General features: G+C 35.1%; 1 long non-coding RNA gene across 1 annotated transcript; it reads left to right on the top strand.

Annotated features, from left to right (window-relative positions):
- Positions 1-236: 236 nt before the first annotated feature.
- On the top strand, positions 237-2,372 carry LOC114074806. The gene is made up of 3 exons (XR_003575088.1): positions 237-472; positions 694-850; positions 2,149-2,372. It is a non-coding gene; the product is annotated as an uncharacterized LOC114074806 (long non-coding RNA).
- The last annotated feature ends 19,768 nt before the right edge of the window (positions 2,373-22,140 follow it).

Here is a 22,140-nt window from a genome sequence, read left to right as displayed (position 1 = left end):
GAGGATGACAAAATATATAATCTGATAGCAACAAAAATAACGACCGAAATTTCTGTCGCTAGTGTTATTTTATCTTTCGCTACAAAAAAATTGGTCGTTGACTAATTTCTATTAAAATATATAAAATACTTAGCACCGGAACACATATCTACCGCTAAAATCGTTGGTAAGTTTTACACAACATTTTTAAGGCTCCAATACTTCCCTCCCAACTTAACCCTTTTCCCAAATTTTCATAGACAAAACCTCTCATCTATCCCCAATGACTAGGCGTGAAATGTAAAAATCATTGTGTGTGAGAGTGAGAAACGTCTCTCTCATGGAGGAACCTCCCACCGCTCTCCCCCCACTCGCCGACCCACCCACCCCTATCCACCTACTCAGTGAGAAAACTCCCTGTGAAGTGAAAGTTTGTAGATTTTGGAAGAAGTTGAGTTTGGTGAAGTGAAAGATTGAAATTTCAGAAATTTAGGTAAGTGTTCTCTCTATTTCAGATCTATTTTGTTTCTCTTTTGCTTGTAGAACAACAATTTTGCAATAAGCTTGATTTTTTTTTCTGTTTCTAACATTATCTCTATATTTTCAGCTTGTAACAATGATTTTGGCGTTTTCTCCGATTCAGTCTCTAAAAGTGAATACCCACATTTTTACTTGTATCAACAAAATGATTGATTCATCGTTGCTGTAAATCAGGTGTTGTTGTTGGAAGTTTCTTCATCATTGCTTGAAATCAAGTGTTGTTTCATCATTGTTGGAAACATTTCGCTGCTGCTTTGAGGCTACTTCGTCGTTGTTGAAAACCTGTCGCTACTGCTTGGGCGTTTCTATATCGTTGTTGGTTTATCGAAAGGTAATTTTAACTCTGAAACCTCATATTTCTTTGTAAATCAGAAGACATTCTTTTTCTACATTTGCAATTTTCTTCACATATTTGGTATTTTATTTATAGATTTGGTTGAATCTCAAAAAAAATTTAAGGTAAAGCCTTTGAAGATTTGTTTAGGTAAAATCTTTAAACTCAAGTAAGTCTGTTTTATTCATCTGTGTATGGATGACATGCTTATCATGAGTATCATTGTACAACTGATTGAAGAAATCAAGACAACAATCCTTCAAAATGAAGGACTTATGAGAGCTAATTCTTAGTTATTGAATTTGCCAGATTAAACTAACAATGTCTTAAGAGTTAATTTCTGAGTGTTGCAAATTCAATAGCCACACCATTGAAAATAAATGTCATATTAACCACCATATAAATGGGAATATCTAATCATAATCAAATCAGAGATATTCTATAGCATATAAACACTTAACAAGTATTTATGTCGACCTAAGAAGGAAAATACTCTTATCAAGCTATAGTAATGAACAAGTTTCAGCTTACTGATTGGGCAGCAATACATATATATCCGAATTTCACAAGGTCACATTATTTATTAAACTCCTAAAAATCTTCATTTCTCTACTTTGTCATAAACAAAATCTAACTCAAGAACTATATCGAACTTACTAGCAAAGATGAGAAAAAATTTTCTTCATTGTTTTCAATAGATAGATGAGTTAACTAACCTTTTTACTTGATGAAATAAAATATCCTCTCCTTGCTTTGTTATATCATCAATTATGGAACCAACTAAACACAAAGTATGTACGGAAGAATCACTAATGACATAAGTTGTATAAACAGACCAAAACAACTTTTTTGTGGGAGATGTTTGGTTTGTTGTTGGGGTAAAAAATGGGCTAAATACAAATACATAAATATTTGATCAGTCCATATTTAACGTCGATAAAAAAATGGGCTTGATTTCTTAAGTTAATATTGTTGTTGTGTTTATTTCATACAAATCTAGATAAAATGCTTTATCTCGATCTAGCTAACATTTCCCCTTTTCGAGCTTCATTTTTATTCTCGGTATTGATTTTGATTGGAATAAGTTGTAGGTGCTTCCCCTTTATTTCCTTTCTGGCTTCTGTTTATTTTATTTTTGATTTTTAATTTGATTGGAACACAATTGATCGGAGTAGCTAGACATTGTAGTTATTTCTCAAGGGATGCGATTGTTTTCTGGCATTGTTAAAGCTCATCAACAACTATTGATAAATCTTCCTCCTAACGACAAAGTTCACATCGACGTGTCTATACAGGAATAACAAACAACGCAAGATAGGTTGAGATAAAGAGTTCTATGTTTATTTTCAGTTCACCATTTGAACCTTAGTTTCCTGGACTTCGGTGTACCGTTGATCCAGTGAGCAGCTCAGAGTAAGTTGGTGAGACTCCTTACATTTCGAATGACATCTTTTACCACTTACTTTTTGTTGTGATTGGGGATCCTGTCCAAGCATCCCACTTGTTTTAGTGGCTTCATAGATACATTGTATGAGTTTTTTTTTTTCCATTGTAAACATTTAAGACATAAGTTGCCGTTTTCCCTAAGTTATTACTTTAAGTTGTTTTCATGAGTTTATATCGTGTATTAAGTCTTCTGTTGAGTAAATAACATAGGCCAAGGCTTTGTTCGATGCCGGCAATGGTCTTCGAGTGTCAGGGACTCCTAGAGTATAGACTTGGGAGTATAGACTTGGGGAGTGAAAATAGTACCCTTCTGTTAAACTTTTAGTTGTGTATACCATTTAGCCTAATAAAGAGGCATGTGGTATCATCCTAGAAATTTATCCAATTTCATTTTATTTACCTAAAATTTAAATAATTCACACAACTATGAAGTTCTTAAATCCAATAAAGACCAAGTTAAAACCAAATCCTTGTTCCGAGGTTAATGTTTCATAATATTTTTAAAAAATCGAATACAATTGTTAGTGTCTACGAGTTGGGAGGTAATGAGTTGACTCTTACTTGTAGCCTATTAGTGGCAACAAACTACATTTTTTTTCCTTTAGAAATGAAAGAATGTGTATGTCTTTTCTCATAAAAATGCTTTCTTCGTAAGCATGAAACTCTTTTGCTATGCAGCTTATTTGTGCACTTTCCAAAAAAAACTTCAACTCGGTCTTAATTGAATTTTTGAATGGATAATTGGGTGGATTATATTAATTTTGAGTAAATAAATTAAATCAAATAAATAACTAGGATAATGTCACGCATCCCTCCGTTTGGCTAAACAGTATCCACAATTCCAAAAATCAATGACAAAGAGTATGTGCATACTATTTCCGCCTTTGGTAAAGTTAACAATGACTATCGTCATAATGATCCTCCTTTAAACTACTTCTACCATTTCCGAGCACCTCATATCTTTTTCAGGGCATCACAAGATTCGACCATTTTTGTCTGAGTGTTAATCATTCTTTGAGCATGCTCAAAGAGTAATTTCCAGAAGATGGAGAAGGAGAAAATGCACTTACAAACTCTCTCATATTCACCTACCAAGGCATGACATAGATAGTAGACAATCAACTCTCACCAACAAAATATTTTTTACTCTTTAACCAAAAGTAAAAGATACCTTCTGAAAGAATATTCATTCACCAACCATGTGCTGGAAAGTATTTTTCAATTTTTTTCACTAACCAACATGATAAATTAAGTTAGAAACTAGCTTACTTTTAAAATTAACATTTTTTGTCATACAAAACACACCAATATGGAAATTATATACCATTCACCCACTAGAAAACAATTTAAATTCTCTTTCCTTGATGATTTTTTAAAATATTTCAAGAATGTGTTAATATACGAGTAAAATATTGTCAATTGTTATTACTCTTAATAGAAATTCATATCAATTGCATGTAGTATTGTGTAAAATTCTTCTTATTTATGAATTATAGCGTTAGGATAGTAAAACGATGTAAGAGAAAAGGGTTATTATAGTTAGTACAATAGTAATTGTTTACTTCCTTCCCATAAATACTATCTGATATATTTTCTTAATCAAAAGACGCATTTTCCTCTCGTTTTCACTGAATTATAAAAAATTTAATGTAGCTTTTACATAATATAATAAAGGTAAACTTTTAAAATCGGATGATGTATAAAAATAATCATATGATGGTATTGTCATACTTTTTTAAAAAATCAAACTATGAAAACTTTGATTAATATTTTACGAGATCATATTGATATGCAAAGAATTTCAATTTATAGTACTTTTTCTCATAGTTTTTGAATATCTATTTTTTCTTTAAAAAAAATCAAATTAATATATTTTAATTTAACATTGAAAATTAGTCAAATAGACTTTTAAAATGTATAATATGATGATTAAAAGTGAACGAAAGTAATAGTAAAGTACTTTTGCAGCTGCATTAATGTCTAAAAATGATTTCATGGGAAGGAAAATAAAGAAAAGAAATCTGATGGACAGAGAATGAACAGAGAGCAATCTTGAAAGAATAGATTTTCATGGAAAAGGAAATTATATTGGACTAACATTGCTACGGATATCTTACCTAGGTGAACGTCCATACAAGTTGCTAGTCATGTACTTTATGAAACTATTGGATGCTAATTCTAATTCTAATGAGAGAAAAAAAGCTTAAGAAATCAAGTGTTTTAGATCTTCATATTGAAAAAGCAGATCATTTTAGAATAATAGAGGATACACAAAATCAAGAAAGTGGTCAAGAAACTCATAATGTGCAAAGTTTTGTACAAAATTACATGATGAAAAATGTTCCAACAGTAATGTCTCTTACCTGGATTTACGTGTATCTGTATAATGATCATTATGCCTCTACGTCAATAAGTATTACCACATTTGGAGTTAAAGTTATAGTCAAGAAAATATACACAAGGCTACTTATTCGTTTTTTTTTTTGTTGTATGGATATATGTCTTACTGTAGTTGTATATTTCCGATGTATGAAATGAAACCAAAGTTATTTCTTGATTATTTCATGGTCTTGTTGTATTCTACATCGGCATTTATCTAACTTCCTCTCTATCTCAGCGCAACTTCAAATGAGTTAAAAGGGAGGACAAAATAAACAAAGATAAGATAAGAAAAATCTCTGGAATTCAGGTGTAAAGCTCTAATCATTCTAAGAAAATAAATAGTCGGGAGAATTGTATGAAATAACAAACTATTAATTCAAATTAAATTTTATAAGCACAGTTTCTTTTGTTTGTAATTCGCATCAAACACTCCATGTTTTTTCTATTCCATTTGTATACCTATATAGAAATAGATCGAAATATACAAACGCAGGACCCATTTGCATACCGAAATATACAAATGTAGGAGCCATTTGTATACCTATATATACAAATGCAGGACCGTTTGTGTACCAAAATATACAAATAGACCCAAATGCATATTTTTTTATGTATATGTATACCGAAATATACAGATTAATTGTCATGGCAAACCTAAAGTTGGCTATGGAGCGCAATTATACAAACTATAGTTATAGCATACAAATATGATTTTTATGTTTCCTAACCCTAAAATTTACTCAAAAAATTATTCGTGGATGGAAGTTAACTCTCTATTGCCATGCTCGTTCAGACGGTGACTCCCTGGCAAGTAAAAGATTTTCCAATAATTCAGTTAAAAAAAGAGCACTTATGTCAAAGACATAATGTGAAGGTTTTAAAGTAGCAGTCCCACAAAGCTTAGGAAAAAATTGTATTCTTTTTCACCGATGGTTCTCCACTTGGATTGCATCCTCCGGCTCATCACCATTCACTTCATCGTTGGAATCATTCAATTCATTACCTTCTATAGGCAATGGGTAAAGTTTTGGGCATTCCCAAAATGTTGAGGTCGGTACCTACCGAAGACATTATCAAGTGATGAAAGACTTCAATCCCATAATATTTGTTGACTTTGTGGTGTCATGTATGATACAATCTCATAATTCGTTGGTTCATATTCCGGCGTTGCTTGGACATCTTGTGTGGCTTGATCCTCTTCATCCATTTTAATAGGCGCTCGGCCTCTCTCAACAGCGTGTACCTTCTACCTGGAACATCATCTTTTCCTTGTCAACAAATAGGGGGATGTAAATTGTCAGACTGTACTCGTCTCTTCTATAATTGGCTTGCACATGAATACTATCAGCCTCTTGCAAATACCTCAGACAGCCAGATCCTTCATCCCACACCATTGCACGAAATATGTAATATTCATCCATTGATGGGCTATCACCAAGTTATATTACTTTATTAACCATCAAATGAATATGAAACGCCTGTGTAGCATAAATTAATTATATGAGAAGAGTAATTATTATTGGTTCAATATAAACAGAATGACATTTCATGTCCAATGAATAAAAATAGTCTAACTTTGATAAATGTAGATTCAGCATAGCAGGGGAATGGAAAGAAAATGTAAGCTTATGCTAGTGTAGCAAATGATATCAAGGCTAATGTCGCGACAACTCCTCAGCCGAAGCAACTGAGAGTGAAACAGGAAAGGTATCAAATGAAAATAGCACGGAAACCACTAATAAAGAAACTTAATAAGCAAAGGTATCGGATGAAACTGATGCTGAACATCCAACTGTTAAATCAAAATTAAACAAGCTGCTGCTGGATGTCTTTTGTTGGAGTATCTTATACTTTGGTGTTTCATGTAAAAAAAATGCATCCCCTCAAAGTTAAACTTCAATAAATTAAGAAAAATACTTCTTGATAGCCCTGTGTCTCTTGCAAGAATCCTAACTCCAAGTCAAAAAAAAAATGAATAAAATATCCTAATTTTTTACAGTCACTTAGAGCTATGTCGCACGGACTCTTCATTTTTGCCGGTGAACCCGTCTTGACGCTACACTAGTGTGGGTGCGGGTGTAGGGTGTGTGTCGGATTCGATCAATCCGATCTGGACACTTTGACCAGAGCTTGAAAAAGTACATGAAACTTAAAAAAGTACAGAGAAGCAAGAGGAGTTTTTTCTTGAAAAAGTACAAACAATACAAAACTTTTTCGTCTTTCTTTCTTTAAAAAGTAGTCTCTTCAATTTTTCTTTAAAAAGAAAACTAGAGAAAAAACATTTCTCTAGATAAGTGTGTCCTTTTAATTATAAAATAAACTATATTTTTAATGTTTATTATATTGTCTCTCTTCTTTCACAATTATACTTCTTTTATTTTGTATGCAATTATACCAAAATATTCAATTAATTATTTTTATTATTATTATTATTATTATGATGATGATGATTGTTGTTATTATTATTATTATTATTATTATTATTATTTTATATTTCATAAATATTTTGTGATATTTTATTATATATAATTAGAATGTCTTTATAATTATATTTTTTTAATTTTGAAATTTTTTAGTTGTATCGCCGCACCCGTATCCATACTTGGATTCACACACCGAATTTTAAAATTTAGATTTTGCCGAATCCGACTCTCATATCCGCATCCATCGAATATCCGCACCCGAGTCCAAACAACTTATACTTAGAGTTACTAGATACTTGAGAAAAAAATGAATCTTTTGTAACATAGAATGGAAGCAACAACCAATCCTTATCATCTTTCTCTGCTCCTCAATATTTTCATAGTCAGTCTGAGGTGTTCTTGTACAATAGAGTAATCAGTGTTCCATATCATGAACTTAGACGAACATAGTATTTTTTCATATGCATTACATAATTCCAACTAAAAAAAATACAGTTGAATTTAACCAAGAAAACTTGCGTGAATCTATCAGCTCCATTATACGATGGAGAAAATCATTGAGGATCAAGTTGATTTAAAAGAACAGACATTTAAAATTATGTTTACCTAATTTACTAGCTCTCTCAACAACAAGATGTCACGATCTAAAAATATACGACACTCGTCTTATCCAACAAAGACAAGTCAGCCTAAAACTCAACCATTACAAGAGAACACGCAAATACCTCAAAAAAATCTGATTGTCATGTGTACAAGCCTCTTAAATATTACAATTGATTAAAAAGAAAACACAAGTCTCAGATGACATTGCTTCTAGATTAGAACTAGATTATAAACAGAAGTACGAAGGTTCGTGGAAATGACAAGACACTACCTCACAAACCTCCACAAGAAGCCTCAGACAAGAAAACGAGAAAATATCACAAAGGTCTGGGCTAGTAAACTACAAAAAATGTAATAGCAAGGGGTGAGTACCGAAGCACACGGTACTCAATAAGTAAACCTTTAAACACAAGCCAAGGGGATGGAATAAGGGTACTCCTTACACCCCAACAAAAAATCCACAACTATAGTCTGTATAAAACTAGCCCAACCTAACTATTCACCATTGACAAGCGCTTATCTCCACAATAACATTATAACAATCACATATTCTCAACAACAAGATCAATATTCATCAATCAAAACCTCCACAACTATAACTTGCATAAAACCAGCATTCATAATTCACATAGCACACAACTCAACAGCAACACTCTAAGATTACATTTTCTCAACAACAAACTCAATATTCATTAATTGAAGTTTCACAGAGAGGCATTCAAAAGATCACCAAAATACAATATCAAGTTCACTAATTATAAACATGTGCAATACAATGGAATGCAATTTCATGTATAGTGATGCATGTCAAACCTAATGATAAACACCCGTTGTCTCTCATTCTAGGACCCATGGGGGACATATCTGTCTATGTATCCATCGTGGCGCACAACATGTCCCTTGAAAATAGTGTCAATTGTTGCGCACGATACATCCTTTTTAATTTCTTATACTTTCTTCAATTCACATAACACTTTTCACAATGTAACCATCTGTCAGAACAATGCAAATGACACTTTCACATAAATAATGAGAAGTTAAACATTTTCATAATAATACACAACTCACAACAATGCAATAGTGATACAACATCAACAATGCGTCCATAAGCCTTTCGAACCATTCTCCACAAATTACAAACCAACAATTAATCACATTGCTTTTACTACCCCTTTTTCATCATTAGAATTATTCAACATGGAAAAATTGTAATGACATGAAAGGTCATTTATTTATTTATATCAATTAGTCGGTGACATTGGTTTGATATTTGAACTATTCGATAACTACAATTATTTCAGTAATGGATAGTAAAAAAATAGAATTATTTGTAATTAGTAATTAATGGGACAAATTGATAATTTAATAAATACACTTAGCACTTGGCCTATATATTAAAAAGATGAATTAATGTTAATGTGACTAATAATTTATCACGAAAACGGACTTGGACATGCGATATAAATCAAAGAATGCGAAAATTGTAAGATAAGTCTATCAAAGATTCTTGGTAATTATATATAAAATTTTGGGAAAAAGGACAAATATATCCTTGAACTATCAAAAATGGTATATAAACACCCTTCGTTATACTATTGAGACAGTAACGCCCCTGTCGTCCAAAAAGTTGTGCATTTATACCCTTCCCTCTAATGGAAGGACACATGTCGTCATCTTATGCATCTACCCTTATTATTCACCAAATTATAAACCCACAATCCGAATTAAAAAAGACCCATCAAAATACCCCCTAACCCACAGTGTCAATGTCTTCAAGCTCCGGCCAGCTGCAGCAGGAGCTGCGCGGTCCTTATCTTGACGAAATCATCAGAGATAATGAAATTCATGTCCCGCATTTTGAGCAGCGTCTAGGAGGCGGAGGTGGATAATTCCTTCATGCCACTCTTTCTCCGTTGAAGCTTCTGAGGCTTTTCCACAGGAGGTGATAGCTCTATTGGTAGCGACGACGACATAAGAGGTGACAGTGGTTGAGACTCTTGTTTTGTTGTTCTCAACTTCATTATTCTGCATTTCAACCTTGTCTGAAAGGATCTTCTCTTTTTCAAATTGTCTTGAGGTTCCTTTCATTGGAGGAGTTTTTTCCGGCAATAAAGGTTCAGGTGGAGTAGAACAACTTTTAAATGTATCCACCGGAATCACCTTAACATCAACTTCTTCCTCTGTTTCTCGCTCCGCCTTTAACGTTGACTATCATACTCTCTCCGCCTTTAACTTTGAATATCATACTCCGATGTCGTAGAATGGTATGAATTCACACCTAAAAAAGACATTTTAACCCTTTTCTGCATATTGTGCTTTCTTCAAACTTTTAAACAGTAAAATAGTTATTTATCAAACTAATTCATTATTTCAATTTCTAAAATATTCATTATATGAATGCATGTCCAAACGTATGTTTACATAGAAATTAATCCCTCCATTGACTTGTTTCTATTGAATCTGGATCCCAGGAAACTATTATGTCAGCGACATTCAAAGTTAACATGCATTGCAACAAGTGTGAATGGAGGAGAGGGTGGTTGTCGGCGGCGTTAACAGAGGAGTGTGGTGGTTGTTTGGGACCACATAGGAGAGTCTCCATCTATTTCCATAGAGATTGGACTGTTCAAGGTTTTATTTTTTATTCTTTTTTTTAGATGAGGATCTTTCTAATGGGTGGGTTAGGGGGTTATTTGGGTGGGTCTTTTTAATTTGGGTTGTGGGATTAGAATTCGGTGAATAATAAGTTTGGATGCATATGATGATGACACGTGTCCTTCCGTTAGACAGAAAGGCATAAATGCACCACTTTTTGGACGATAGGGGCTTTAGTGTCTCAATAGTATAACGAACGGCATTTGTATACCATTTTTGATAGTTCAGGGCTATATTTGTCCTTTTTCCCTATAATGTTATATGAATATGTTGTCAGGTGATACTACTGTGTGGATGATGTTGTTGGAAATATTTATTTTGTAAAAAGGAGCGAAATTGTTGTCACTATAGTGATTTCAATTGAATAGAAGATAAAGTTGTTATTATTTTAATGGCATACTGTAATAATTGGTATGAACCAAATAAGTATAGGAATTAGGTGCTTTTGCCTCATATGATCTTCGTCGTGCAGGATTTTCATAAGTAATTAGATTCATTGTTTCATGTATAATTTTAAAAATCTCAATCTATATTTTAAATGTAAATAATTAAGAATGGTGGATTTTGAATTGTAATAGTATTGATGTAAAAGAATGAAATTGTGAATGCTTATGGAACCATCGTGTGCGTCTCCTTCCGTGTTGCAAGTCGTTTGGGCTTGTGTGAAATACTTTATCAAACAAATTATATATGAAATTCGACTGAGGGCTAAGAAATAGAAGTGAAATACTAAATTATATAAGTACTTAATTATATTTTAATTCGGGAAAGAAAAGATGTGACTTTGAATTAATATGGTTGCCACAATATTAGGTGGTTTCTGTGAATATTTTGGGTGGTTTCTGTGAATTGGGAAAGCAAAAAATTAATGAAACAATTGATACAATGATCATGAGGTAATCATATAACAATGATTAGGTGTTAGGAGAAAATTGGGAATTTTCACAGTTGGCACTTCCTCTAACGGAGTCATTAACTAATTCTCATTCTTAGTGTGAATTTGGTGTTAAGATTTTCTTCATTAACACATTATAATTGATATATTGAGATAGATAATTAAATATTTAGGGCATTATATTTGGGTTAGTTTTGAGTCTAGACTTTACGCATAATCATATAAGTGTTGTTAGTTTTGAAATCTTATTTGTTAGGTTGTGGAGCCTGATTAATATTTGATATACTGTCATATATTAATGTTCACGTAGTTTAACCTTCATTTTAGGCTGTACTGTTTATTCTCCATTTATTCTCTGTAACTGTTAATACTCTGCATTATTAAATATATACCCCATCGCCGTGGAAGTTTACCCACGGGGTGTTACCACAAACTATTGGTTTCTCTCTTTCTCTATCTAGATCTCTCATCTCTCTCTCAAAAGTTCTTGTGTTCTTCATTCATCAAGTGTGTGTGTGTGTGGATTTGATCCTAACATTATTATGGTTATTTATTTGAATAGATCGAATTGATTTAGACATCCAACAAAAAGGGAAAGTCTCAAGACACAGAGTGATTGTTCGATTATTTGAGGCAAGTGAATTTATAAACCCTTGTTAAGTGTATGGAACTTGTATTTCCTTGTGGTATATGTTTGGGAGTATTAAAAATTGGTGATGGGTTGAATTGTCCATGTAGAATAATTATAATAATGGAAAAAAAGGGTAGGAAAATACAATGTGATTAATTATTGTGTGTGATGTGTTGAGAATAGTTTGAAAGGCTTGTTGAATCATTGTTGATATTGTATCATGATTGTATTGTTGTGAATTGTGCAATGTTACGAAAATGGTAACCTTTTGTACGGACATGTCATTTGCATTGTTCTGATACATGATTGTGACAAGTGTAATATGAATTGAGAAAGAATAAGTAATTAAAGAGGATGTACCATTTCGAGGGACGTATCGCTCGCCGTGATTTATACTATATTTTGAGGTATGTATCACACATCATGATGGATACTATATATATCGAGGGATCTATTCATGCACCGCGATAGATATTATTGTCAAATGACGTGTCATGCACCGCGGCAGATGCATGGACAGATATGTCCCCTATAGGTCCCAGACTGAGAGACAACGGGTGTGTATCATTAGGTCAGACATGCATCACCATACTTGACATTGCATTGCACTTTTTGTTATTGGTAAACTTGATCTTGTGTGTTACTGATTGTGTGAGTGCATTTCTGTGGAACTTGTGACTGGTGAATATTGAGCGTGTTGCTGAAGATATGCAATTATTAGAGTGTTGTTGTTGAGAATACGAAACTGTGTGATTGAGCAATGTGCTTTGTAAACTGCGAAATGTTAGGTTGGGCTGGTTTTAAGCAGGTTGTAGTTGTGGAGGTTCGGTTGTGGTGTAAGGAGTATCCGTATTCGATCCCCTTATCTCATGTTTAGAGGTTTACTTGCTGGGTACTGTGTGGCTTGGTACTCAATCCTTTCTTCTACAATTTTTTTGTAGGTTACTAGCCCGGACCTTTGTGATATATTATCTTCCTTTCCGAGGCTTTTTGGAGATTTATAAGGTAGCTGTTTGTCATCTCGGCAAACGGTCTTACCATTATTATGATTTTATTCTACTCTAGGAAAATGTCATATGAGACTTGCATTTTTCTTTTGATTCAATTGTAATACTTTAGAGGTTTGTGCACGTGACAACAAGATTTTGGATATATTTTTAAGTTGAATATAAATTTCCGCATTTTATTATAAGGGTTCAGTTTTAGGCTAACTTCTCTTGGTGGGATAAGACGAGTGCCATCACGTCCATTTTTGGGTTGTGACAAAAATGGTATTAGAGCCCCATGTTCATAGGTCTCTCGTGTGTACAAGTTGAGTCTAAATAAAGTCTCGAAGATCAGTACGGAGACTTTTGTACTTATCTTTGAATGGTTGTAGTGACTTTAAGGAAAAATCTTTACTTATTGGATCTGTATCGTGCGTACTTGGTGGGTTTTGATCTTTATCGCTCCACTCCATTCACTTTCACTTATAGTGATGACTCCTGCGTAATTCCTCACGTAGTTGATGTCGTGCATTTTTTGAATGTTAAATCTGATATTAAGATGGAAGTAAAATTCTTATGAAAAAATGTTTGGTTAGATTTAGAGTGTTCAACAATTTGAAGGGGTTGTGTAGGGTTAGTTACCCTAGTAAAATGAATATTACTTGTGTGGTATATACGATAATTAGAGTGGATTAACAATTGAAAAAGAAATGGCTAAAGGGATGTCTAGATTATTGATACACTCAAATTACACCTCCCGAAAGAAGTATAAGCAGTCTAATCAAGTAAAGAACCCCACTAGTAGGTTGGGGTCAATTGCACGAGGAAAATGTCTTAGACTTAACTTCAATTTACGATCATGTCTCTTTAGCCAAGGTTTTCTCGTAAACAAGTAACTAAAGGGGGGGGGGGGGGGGGTTGTGAAACAATTTTATTTAACACTTCTAAGCTAACAAGTCAGCAAAAGTAACAATTTATTTTTTATCAAGTTTTGAGACTAACTAGGGTATATGTGTTCTCCATAGGTTCATAATGTCGTATTCCTAGCAATAGCAATTTTTTTCTAGTGTTTTGCATGTAAAGTGGTAAGTTATAAATATCTAAATCATTGGTCTGACATCTATAGATTTCATGCCATACCTTGGTCCGGTTATGTGTGTATAATTTACTAACCCTTACCGTTACCTCATATAGACATCATAGTCGATATATGACTTAGTTATTACTTTGCACCAATCGACACTAGTCTATTAGATAGTATCCACTAAATCTATGCTGATAATTCTTTTTCCTATTACTACCTCCTTGGTCCGGCAAGTAGCAACAAGACTAGTTCTAACGCGTGCACTCGTTAAAAAGACTTCTAAACGAAAGAATTATCAATACATGCAAGAACCTAATTGAGAATTGCTTATTTTCTAGGTATACTTTGTTAATCACCCATGGCTCCCACAACCTTAGTTGTGGATTTAGTTACCCATGTAAGCAAGAATACAATTCATTGTTTAAAAATAAGAAATCATAAACTTACTTTATCAATAAGAAGAAACCCAGAAAATATGAAATTGCAAGATAAACTTCAAACCCAATCCGAAAATTGATTGATTGATAAAGTTTGAAATACCAATATCCAAACAGAAGTAGAATAATATTAAGAGTTTCTAACTTCAAAAACGAGGTTTTGATCCCCTATTTATAGAAAACATTGTCCTAAATTAAAAGGAATTTAAATAAGGAAAGTTTGTTCAGTTCATGTGACTTAAATCTAAGGACCAGCTGACGGACCGTCAATAATCAATGCTCCGTAGACTCCTTCCGTATTTCAGGACTTAGAATAATTTTTCTCTCCTCAGATGTCACCCTCTCTGAAGCAATCGACGGACAAACAGTATGGTCCGTCAATGCCCTCCGTCGCTCCTTCCTTAGAATTTTTCCAACTTTGGGTACTGGAACCTTCTTTGATCAAAACAATGGTTGTGCAGTATGGTCCGTTCCCTTTCGTGGCTCCACACTTAGTCAGGTTTCCCCGAGTGGTCTCCAAGGTCCTTAACTGATAATCTACGATTCCTAACTATGGTCCATCAATCGAACGACGGATCATCGATGGCCTCGTAAGTCTTGTTCTACATTTTTCAGCTGTTTTCTCATCTTGCCTTCTGAACATCTTCCCTGTAAAACAAACACAAACGCATGTTAAAACTATTACAAAAAGGCTCAAGGCAGACACAACTCTTAATCAAAATGCATTGAAAGCATTGTGAAGCTACAATACATCAACACCCTCAACTGAAATTCATTGTTTGTCCTCAATACAATACTCTTTTAAGCTTTCGCAATCACATGGCTATTAATCCCAACTCTTTTATTTATTATAGTTCATTTTAGTCTCTCAGGTTCGACAAGCTAACTCATTTGGTTCACATCATGACACAAACTCACCATGCACTTATACTTCTACTATTTTGCCTCTCAGCAAGGTACCAACTTTCCGACACTGCAACTGGTGCCCTCACTTCAAAAGAAATCCTCATTTTTCGCATAGTGATTTTAAGTTTGGGTACAAGGATCTTTGTTCAACACTCACGCTCAGAAACAAGTGTAGACATAGCTAGTACTGGTCTCCATAGTCTTGCCATTATTTTCTCTGCTTCGGTTCACTACACTAGACTCTAGGATCACGGTAGGAATTTTTTGGCTTGTAATGTAGGCTCAGGGTCAGGTGTGGTACATTTGGGTATATTTTTATTGACTTTTTGCCCTCCCTCCTTGACATTTCCACTAACTTCCTACCTCTTTTCATTTGCCTTTTACGCCCTACTTTTCCTTGCTTTTCATCTTTTCTTTGCTCCCCCTTTTTTTGGATATGACTGTTATTTATTTTTCAACATTTTCTATTCAAACCCTTTTCTTTCTTTTCATTTTCTTTTCTCTTCGTTTAATTCAATTGTTAATTTCACGGAGTCTCATCTTTCACTCACTTTCTCTTTTCTTTTCAACATTCATTTATTTTCATACCCATTTTCGGGTTCTCACTCATAATAGCCACCCTCAACTCATGACTTTTCAAGAGTTGAGGTACACGATACCCGAGGTTGGGTTAGGGACAAGATGAGGTCATTTTCTGCACTAGCCACCCTCAACTTAGGCTTTTGGCATAAATCGAAGTGCACATATCCAAGGAGGGACCGGGACCAAAACATTAAACCCATGGAAGGTGAGTTGGTGTTCTTGTCTGTGTTCTTTTCCCCCAAGAGACTGGTTAATTTTCTGTTGAACCGACATGTTGTTATTAAGGATTTTATTGAAAATTTCACATCCTTTGTGCAAACTACTCGATAAGGAATGTAAGTTCTATTTCGATGAATCCCGTCTGAAGACATTTGGTGAGTTGAAGGAGAAGTTGGTGTCCGCGCCCATTATTATTTCCCTAAATTGGAGTGAGCCATTTGAGGCGATATGTGATGCTAGTGGGGTTGCACTTGGTGTGGTATTGGGTCAGAGAAGAGATAAAATCCTTCACCCCATTTAATATACGAGTAAGGCCCTAAATGAGGCTCCAAAGTACTACACGGTAACTGAACTACAGCTTCTTGTGGTGGTGTTTGCATTCGAAAAATTTTGCTCTTATTTGCTTGGTACAAAGGTTATGGTGCACACAGACCACTCCGCTTTGAGGTACTTGATGGCAAAGACAGATGCGAAGCCGAGGTTGATTAGAGGGTACTATTGTTGCAAAAGTTTGGTTTCGAGGTGAAAGATAGAAAGGGGACTGAGAATCAAGTGGTCGACCATTTGTCTAGATTGGAGGATGAAGCTATGCGCGAATTGGTTGAAAAGGCTGAAATTGATGATGCATTCCCATATGAACATGTATTGCCACTTCTCAGGATTTGATCCCATGGTTCGCAGACTTTGAGAACTATCTTGAAAGTGATGTACTTCCATTCGATTTATCCTTCCACCAGAGGAAAAAGTTCATACATGATGTGAAAAGTTCTTTTGGTATGATCCTTACTTATACCGAAGTTATGCCGATAGGATTATTCGTCGTTGTGTACAAGAGGTTGAGATGTTGGGTGTTTCGGAGGCATGTCACTCCTCACCTGTGTGTGGGCACCACAATGGTATTCATACTGTGCATAAGATATTGCAGTGTGGGTACTATTGGCCAACCATCCACCAAGATGCTCACGATTTTGCCAAGTCATGTGATCGGTGCCAATTTGATAGAGGAATATCGAGGAGACATGAACTCCTCTTAAATCCTATTCTGGTGATTGAGTTATTTGATGTACAAGGCATTGATTTTATAGGCCCGTTTGTGAGTTCTCATTAGATGAAGTATATACTAGTGGAGGTAGACTATGTGTCAAAACGGATGGAAACAATAGCGCTTCCTAAAAATAAAGGAAAGAGTATCACTATTTTCTTGAAAAAGAATATCTTCTCCAGATTTGGTAGACCTAGGGCCATTATTAGTGATGATGGCTCTCACTTTTGTAACAAGTTGTTCAATGGGAGATTGGAGAAATTTGGGGTTCTCCATAATGTGTCTACTCCTATTCATCCATAGACTAGCAGGAAAGTTGAGGTGTCCAATCGAGAGATCAAGCAAATTCTTGTGCAAATGGTGAATGCTAATAGAACATATTGGTCAAGGAGCCTTGATGATGCTCTTTGGTCCTACCCGACTGCATACAAGACTCCCATAGGTATGTCTCCATACAAACTTGTATATGGGAAGGCTTGTCACATGCCGATCGAGTTAGAGCACAAAGCCATGTGGGCAATGAAGAAACTAAAGATGGATTGGAATGAAACGGCGGAACAAAGACTAAATGGGTTGAATGAAATTGATCAAAATTTGATACACTCAAATTACACCTCCCTAAAGAAGTATAAGTGGTCGTAATCAAGCAGAGAACCCAACTAGTAGGTTGGGGTCGATCCCACAAGGAAAATGGTTTAGACTTAAGTTAAATGTAACCACTTCATGATCTCCTTTTTCACTACCTCTTGCATAGGTGTATTCAACCTTCTTTGGTGCTCAATACTTTGTTTCTGATCAGGCATGAGTTGGACTTTGTGTGAACAAATACCTGGAGGAATCCCAATAATGTCCGCAATAGTCAAACCAATGGCTCGTTTGAACCTTTTCATAATATCCACTAAACACTCTACTTGTTGCCCATTCAAATCTGCCACAATTATCACTAGGAAAGTGTCATCTCTACCCAAGAAAACATACCTTAGATGAGGAGGTAGAACCTTAAGCTCTAATGTTAGAGCCTCCTCAATAGATGGTTTTGCGGGTGGAGACTTGCGATGCATCATATATAACTCAAATTTCTTTGGTTTTTACCAGTATTAATTTCGTTCAAGTGCAGCCCCTTAAACTTATAATCTTCAATACCGTCACTCTCAAAATTAATAATCACGACCGCTAGTGCCTCAACGCCTGCTCGCTCCTTAATTTGTACCTCATATATACTCGCAAACCTGTAGGATATAGAAGATACCGCTTGGATCTCACAACTCTGCTTCATGGACCTACATATGTTGATAGTTGCTTTTTCATTGTTCAACCTAAACTTCATCTGTCCCTTTTTCGTAGCAACCAATGCACATTTGGTGGTAAAGAATGACCTCCCTATAATAATGAAAACCTCAAAATCAACCTCATAGTCAAGAATCACAAAATTGGATGGAAATATAAATGACTCCACTTTCACAAGCACATCATAGAGTATACCTATGGGAATATTCAATGTTCGATCGGCCATCAATAACTCTATCGTAGTAGGCTTTTGGTCACCTAAGCCTAACTTCTTATAAATTGAAAGAGGCATGAGGTTTATGGTTGCACTAAGATCATATAGTGCTTTAGCAAAGTGTAGCAACCTGATTGTACATGGAATGGTGAAAGCGCCATGATCTTCCTTTTTTTTTGCACAAGAGACCTTGTAGCAATAGCACTGCAATGCTACATTCTGTCATCATCCTGAAAACTCACCGATCTCTTCTTTGTCACCATATCCTTAAACTTAGCATAACTGGGCATTTGTTCCAAATCTTCTATTAAAGGACATTGATGGAATGCTGTTTCAACATAGTGATAAATCATCGGTATTTACCATTCTCAATCTTCTTCACTAATCTTTGAGGGAATGGTGGTGGAGGTCTAGGAATGGGGACAATTTTTTGAGACACCTCTACTTTTATCACCATGTTGTCCACCAACTCTCCACTAGTTTCTACAACCTCTTTGTCTTTTCTCATATCATCTTCTACCACAGACGACATAGGTGGATCGATGCTTTGCTTACCCCTCGAGTAGTGACTGCCATGCAATGCCCATTATTTTTAGGATTCTGGATGGTGTTGCTAGAAATAGTGTCGGGTTGACGTGGATTCACAATATTAGACAATTGATCTATCTGTAACTCAATATGCTTATCGAAACCACATGTGCATCCACCTTTTGTGAAATGTTAGCTAAATCACCTCTCAACTCCTTGGCATGCTCATCACTAGTATCAAATTTCCTCATCATCTTTTGTAGCATATCCTCAACTCGCGCCATACTACCTCCACCGTTCCTAGGAGCAACTTCTCGATTTTTAGGGGTAATATATGGCCCAATTCGATAATTCCTGTTACAATATTTATTCTAGTTGAAGTTATTATCGTGGTTGTAGTTCCCATCTCGAACATATTGACCCTATTAATTGTAGTTATGATAGTTCTGACCTTGGTTTCCTTGATCGTGGCGCCAATTATTCTGATTTGAGCTTTGGGCGTTTGGTCGGAAACCCCTCGTCTAATCATTCACTGCATAGGCATCTTCTTCATAATAGTACTCATCTAGAGGTGGTGGTGGTCTAGTCAAGTAGTTCACCGTATTTACCTTCTCTAAACCTCTGCTCACATGTTTCAAAACCAACCCTAACTCAGTTCTCATCTGTGCCAACTCTTCACACATCTCATGTTGGGTTGTTTGTAGCTATACTTAATACTAATGATGAGATGAGAAATCATCTATTGAGCTATGATGTCCTCATACTAGAAGCCAACTTCATAACGTATGAGTTGAATGTAATGGAACTTTATACTGAGCACCGATAGGCTAGCTATGAGTGGTGATGCCTTCTTTCGAGAAGGGCAGAGGTTCACGTAACTCTCATTAGATGAGAGTGTCCGTCATGCCGGGTATGGGTCTCCTTATATCTCTTAGTCTTCGAACCTATACTGTCAATATAGGGATCTGGCGGGGTTCAATTCCCATGTACGCTAGCATATTTTGGGTCACTTTGGCCGGTGATTCCACCTCTTTTTGGTGTGAGGGAGACACTGGATTTCATGATGCTCACATGATCTATGTCGGTTAAAGTTGAAGTTCCTTATGAATGAATGAGGCCAGCCTCAAATTATGCACATAATGAAATGAAAGATACCAAAGGTGTTAGGATAGGATAATGACACTAGGTCATTCTTGATCATTGCACATCGAACCCGATGAAACTCTTGAACTACATTCTAGGTATAGCTGGTGTTTACACTAGCTTATGAATGAAATGAAGTACGTATGAATGAATGAAGTAGACTTTGTGTTTGCAAAAGAAGGCTCCCTAGTTGAGGTCCCATATGTTGAGCACTAATTTTTGGGAAGTCTTAGTGTTAAGTCAATGATTCCAAGGTCTCATGTCATATGAATGAATTATATGAAAGATTCTATGTGCTATATGCAATATATTATGTGTTATGTGTAAGATGTTATGTGTTGTGTGCAATATGATACGTATGATGATGCATGTTACTCTCATGGCATGACTTTCCTAATCCAATTTGGCAAGTCCACTGACTTTCCAAATCAAAATTTGGCAGGTCCATTAACTTTCCTAATCCAAATTTAGCAAGTCTACTGACTTGAATTTCCATAAATCATGTTGTTAGGAAAGAGCAATTCTTACTCATGGATGTCCTTGGTGTGTGCTTGCATATACCCATACTTAGTACAAGTTGTACTAATCCCATACAACTCTTTATTTTTAGGTGCAGGCACAGGTGGACGCTAGAGCTTACAGGTTGACGTTGCAGCTATCCAGACGTGGAGCTTTTATTCGGACTTTGTAGGCCCTCATGCGTTCGAGGATGTCTACCGTTATTATCTAGCTTAGATATAGGCTTTAGCTAGTGAAGCATCTTCACTAGTGTTTCTTTCAACTTTCATTTCAGACTTTGTATTGGTGCCGTTTTGGCAAGAATACGTTCAATGCAATTATGAACTGTTTCTTTCATTTGATTATCTCTATATTAGATGGTTGATTTGTGAACACCTATGATGTTAAGTTTAAAATGTTTAGCATGAAATAAGAAAACAAAAAGTTCAAATTTTCGCTAAAATTAACCTAGATGAAGTAACAATGATGTAAGTAGGCTTGTCTGCGATCTCTGAGAGGTCAACGACGCCGATCTCGTCTGGGATATAGATTCCGGTCGTGACACAGGAGCTAAACCTTAAAGACACAAAAACAAAAAGAAAAAGTAAAATCAGGAAATTGTTGACTTCAATAATGTATTTAAAGTTAATCTAAAATCTAGATTCCTTGGCAACGGCGCCAAAATTTGATACACTCAAATTTCACCTCCCTAAAGAAGTATAAGCGATCGTAATCAATTAGAGAACAAAACTAGTAGGTTGGGGTCGATCCCACGAGAAAAATAGTTTAGACCTAACTTCAATGTACGATTACGTTTATTTAGCCAAGGTTTTTCCGAAAACAAGTAATTAAAGAGGGGGTTTTGTGAAACAAGTTTCTTCAAAACTTTTAAGCTAACAAGTAAGCAAAAGTAATAATTTAGTGTTTATCAAGTCGTGAGACTAACTACATTATATGTGTTCCCCAAAGGTTCATAATGTCGTATTTCTAGCAATAGCAATTCTTTCCTAGTGTATTGCATGTAAAGTGATAAGTTATATATCTCTAAATCCTTGGTCCAACATCTAGAGAATTTCACCCCGTACCTACAGATATATGTGTATAATTTATTAATCATTACTGTTACCTCAAATTAGACATCATAATCAATGTATGACTTACTTATTACTTCGCACAAATCGACACTAGTCTATTGGACAGTAATACACTAAATATATGTTGATAATTCTTTTTCCTATTACTACCTCTTTGGTCCGGCAATTAGAAAAAACCCTAGTTCTAATACGTCACTCGTTGAAAAGACTTCTAAAAGAAAGATTATCAATA

This window comes from Solanum pennellii, chromosome 11 (genome assembly GCF_001406875.1).
Source record: "Solanum pennellii chromosome 11, SPENNV200".
NCBI lineage: Eukaryota > Viridiplantae > Streptophyta > Magnoliopsida > Solanales > Solanaceae > Solanum > Solanum pennellii.
Note: the sequence above shows the minus strand (reverse complement) of the source record. Positions and strands in the feature narration are given on the sequence as shown.